At 51.2% G+C, this 4,639-nt stretch overlaps 1 protein-coding gene across 1 annotated transcript in view; it reads left to right on the top strand.

Annotated features, from left to right (window-relative positions):
• The window catches only part of adam22 (ADAM metallopeptidase domain 22), a 48,498-nt gene that overhangs the window by 12,346 nt on the left and 31,513 nt on the right, over window positions 1–4,639 (top strand). The window lies entirely within an intron of this gene.

The raw sequence follows: 4,639 nt of genomic DNA, 5'->3' as shown, positions 1-4,639 counted from the left end.
CCTCCTCCTCTCCCCCTCCTCTCCCCCTCTCCTCCTCTCCCTGCTCTCCCCCTCCTCTCTCCCTCTCTTTTTTTCCCTCTCCTCCTCTCCTCTCCTCCTCTCCCTCCTCTCCTTCTCTCCTCTCCTCCTCTCCTCTCCTCCTCTCCCTCTCTCCTCCTCTCCTCTCCTCCTCCCCTAGCCTCCTCGGCGGTGTCTCCACTCTCTAAGCCCAGGAATAAAGGAAACAAGAGAGCGTTAGGAGCAGAGTCTCTGAGGATAGAAGAGATCCACTACAGCACACAGAGCAGGAAAAGGCTGTGTCTGTTTATAGACTATTGTTCCTTACGACTATTCTTCCTCTCATTGACTTTAAATAACCATCCAGAGAGGCAGCTTAGCTGGGCTAGGTAGGTGATCAGTGTGTTATTTGAAACCATGACATAGCCGGAGACATAGCCAGTCTTAACAAGTCGTAGGCTTTGGTCGACACTGACGTAAGAAGATAGAGGACCCACACACACACACACACACACACACTGCAATTAGAGAGATGGTAGAGAGATGGTTGCCACTATTCCTTAGAGAAAGGGCAAAGGGTGTGACCCCTTGACCCTGTCACGTGCAGGGTGTATGTATATATGTGTGTGTTTGTGTGTGTGTATATGTGTGTGTTTGTGTGTGTGTATATGTATATATGTGTGTGTGTTCGTGTGTGTATGCAAATTCTGCAAGTGCAGTTAGTTCACTAGTCTAATCTAAATCCCTTTTTTGGCCTGTATGCCTGACCCTCTGTAGGCTTGACCTACTGGTTAGAGATCCTTTGCTTCTCTGTTGCCTCTTTAGTACTCATGGACACTCCCTCCACACACAGCAAGCAGTATTTATTTACAAGCCAACTACAGTACAGTGTACAGTTTGGGACATGTTCTACAATACTTGTACTAGATATACCTCAGAGAGCTAGTCTGTGAAGCAGTGTTGTGATGTGAGTCCTGTGTGTTGTGTTGATTTGCGTTCTCCTGGCTGTGAGTTGTCATGTCAGGCATGATGGTCTGAGAAATGAAAGTGGAGAATGAATTACAGCCAGGAGACCTTTCATGTATCCTTGGAGGGAGGGAGAGCCAGGGGGGGGGGGGGGGTGGAGAAAGAGGGTTGGGGGAGGGGGGAATCTCAAATCCTTTTTTTGCTCCCTCAGTCTTTCCTCCTCCTCTCTCCCACTAGTTTTTTTCAGGCTCAAGTCTTCCCTGTAAGAGGTCTCTTACTCCCCCCTCCCCCCTCCTCCCTCCTCCCTCCTCCCTCATTACAGAACCCTGACACCGCACACATCCCCCTCCTTTGTGTTCATGCTTCAATTTGCAAAAACCTCAAGTGCAAAAACCCGTATTGAGTTGTCAGCTGTGTGTGTGTGTACATAGTGTGTGTGTACATAGTGTGTGTGTACATAGTGTGTGTTTGTGGTGGTTGTGTGCTGATGTCTTCTCTTTTTTTTGTGAGTGTATTTTTAAAATCAGTCATCTGGGTCTGACCTGATGGCAAAGCCTGTTTCTCTACACACACACACACACACACACACACACACACACACACACACACACACACACACACACACACACACACACACACACACACACACACACACACACACACACACACAGGTCCTGCCAGTCCACACTCTTTGTGGAGTTTGCTGCCATGGCTATGCCCAGTGACACAGTACGTGAGAAGAATAGCAGAGCTTTTGGAAAAATAAGATGTGTGTTTGTGAGACCATGTGAGGCACCCTGTTCCACGCTGCCTGGTTCTCCAGACTGTTCCACACTGCCTGGTTCTCCAGACTGTTCCACACTGCCTGGTTCTCCAGACTGTTCCACGCTGCCTGGTTCTCCAGACTGTTCCACGCTGCCTGGTTCTCCAGACTGTTCCACGCTGCCTGGTTCTCCAGACTGTTCCACACTGCCTGGTTCTCCAGACTGTTCCACACTGCCTGGTTCTCCAGACTGTTCCACGCTGCCTGGCCCAGGCTGGACGTTTTAACCCAGAGCAACAAGACATTCAAGGCAGGAAGGTTTTGATTGACAAGCTGCCCGACCCCTGGACAGCTCCTCCTCCTCTGTTAGTAAAGCTCCTCTGCAGATGAAGGGCTTTCTGGGAGATACTTTCCCAGCTGAAGTTGGATATTAATTCTCGGTTTTGTAGTTGCCACTGGTGTTAGGAGTTTGGAGAGTGTTGCTGTGTGTGTGTGTTTGAATGTGTGTGTTCTGTGATGACAGTGTGGATGTAGTAAGTCTCTCTCAGAGGGAGAGCAGGGGGCTTTAAGCTGTGGTGTTATTGTGGATCCATGAAGACTAACACCATGACTGACAGCTGGGCGCTAGCTTGTAAACAGACGCTACCGTGGCAACGAGGACATGCGCAACAGCCTATCATTGTTCAGATGAGAGGAGAGTGCAGAGAGCAATCATTAATGAGCTAGCAAGATCCATCGAGGTGATGGAGTGTAACATGAATGAGAGGGTGATGGATCGACTGATAATAAGCTAAAAGGCAGAAGTAATGAGAGCAGGAGTGAAAGAGACCAGTGTTAGGAGAGACCAGGGTTAGGAGAGACCAGTTTTCGGAGAGACCAGTGTTAGGAGAGACCAGGGTTAGGAGAGACCAGGGTTAGGAGAGACCAGTGTTAGGAGAGACCAGGGTTAGGAGAGACCAGGGTTAGGAGAGACCAGAATTAGGAGAGACCAGTGTTTACCTAGTTTCTCTGTCAGATCCACATCTGGTGTTACAGAGCCAGATGTGCTCTAATTATCTGATGTGTCATTTATCTCAATGAACTGCTTGTGCGTGTGTGTGTGTGTGGGTGTGGGGGATGTGCGTGTGTGTGTGTGGGGGGGGATGGATAACTGGGTGCAGCGTGTGGAAGAGGCTGACTTTGCGTCTTTGTCAGTACAATAAATTATTTAAATCCCGAAACAATGAAAGCTGAAATCTGTTATCGGTGTTCTCCATGATGTCCCAGTGTGTGGCGCGTGCTGTCTCTGCATGCAATGCAGGCTGCGCCCAGCAGGGGGCCTGTCCACTCCCACACGCCTCGGAACAAAGACTCAGCTCTCTGAGTTGGGATGGGGGGAAGGAGCACGCACACACACTTACACACACACACACTTACACACACACACACATTTACACACACACACATTTACACACACACATGCAGTCACCATGATGGGAAGGTTTTTGAAAGAGACAGAGACAAAAGAGTAGATGCTGTAATGGTTCTAGCTGTGTGTGGTGTGTGTGATGTGTGTGATGTGGGGGGGGGGGGTGTGAGGGGGAGGGGTGTGAGGGGGAGGGGTGTGACTGGGGTGGAGAGGTGTGACTGGGGTGGAGAGGTGCTACAGAAGTATTCAAGGGGTGATCCAAGGTTGTTAATTAGGCAGTGCATTATGAGACATGAGTGCTTCTTACCTCCTTACCTCCCCCCTCTATCCCTCTCTCCCTCCTTCTCTACTTTCCTGCAATGTTTTATTGCTGTAACAAAACCATACACACACATACACCATACACACACACCATGCGCACACACACCATGCGCACACACACACCATGCGCACACCACACACCATCTCACACAGACAGTAAGGTCCTAGGAGGGAGAAGATGTCGTCATCCCCGTGACTCAGATCTTCATGGCATGGCAGCATCATCAAACACACACGCACACTTTCTCTCTTACTGTCGTCTTTCTGACTGAGTGGGCGGGGCCCCTGTGGGCGGGACTCTGTGGGCGGGGCCCTGTGGGCGGGGCCATGTGGGCGGGGGGTCAGACACCAGCAGCCTCCTGAGGCGCTGGACCTGCTCTCCCCTGACCCCGCCTCCACACACTTGGCCTGTGATTGGGTGTTGACAGGCGGTTGGAGGTGATTGATAGCTCATTGAGCCAATGTGGTGAGTGTTCTGTTGAGGCGCTGCACGCTCTTGTGGTTATAGATTTTCGTGTCACTCCTGATGCTGGGGCTAATAAACATCCAGGGTACCAGAGGGTCCAACCAGCGGTGCTCCCATGGAACAAGCTCTCTGCCTGAGGGGGCTGTACCCTGGAGAGGAGGGGGCTGGCTCCTACAGGGGCACTCTGTCCAGTGTCTAGCTTTGGACCCTAGTACACATGCTGACAAATCCCCTTGTTGACTGTACAGAAGCTGGAGTCTTTGCTCCCACGGCCCTGGTGCTCCCAGTGGCTGGTGCTCCCAGTGGCTGGTGCTCCCACGGCCTGGTGCTCCCAGTGGCTGGTGCTCCCCAGTGGCTGGTGCTCCCACGGCCTGGTGCTCCCAGTGGCTGGTGCTCCCACGGCCTGGTGCTCCCAGTGGCTGGTGCTCCCAGTGGCTGGTGCTTCCCGTTCTCTGAATGTGTTCAGTGACACACGTTTCTCTGTGTAGAACTGTGTGTTTGACATGCAGCTGTGAGAGGTCACCCTCATTGTTCAGGTGATGTTGACCTTTTGATCGTTGAGTCTGTGTGTAGACATGAGACATCAGATGCCTACAGTGACAGTGCCTTCCTCACAATGTGTGTGTGTGTGTGTGTGTCTTGCAATCCCTTATATCTGTCATATACAAAAAGAGCCTTTGGTCAATCCACATTGAGGTCTGTGGAAATGAATGGGGAT

The sequence above is a fragment of the Hypomesus transpacificus genome, unplaced genomic scaffold (assembly GCF_021917145.1).
Source record: "Hypomesus transpacificus isolate Combined female unplaced genomic scaffold, fHypTra1 scaffold_101, whole genome shotgun sequence".
NCBI lineage: Eukaryota > Metazoa > Chordata > Actinopteri > Osmeriformes > Osmeridae > Hypomesus > Hypomesus transpacificus.
Note: the sequence above shows the minus strand (reverse complement) of the source record. Positions and strands in the feature narration are given on the sequence as shown.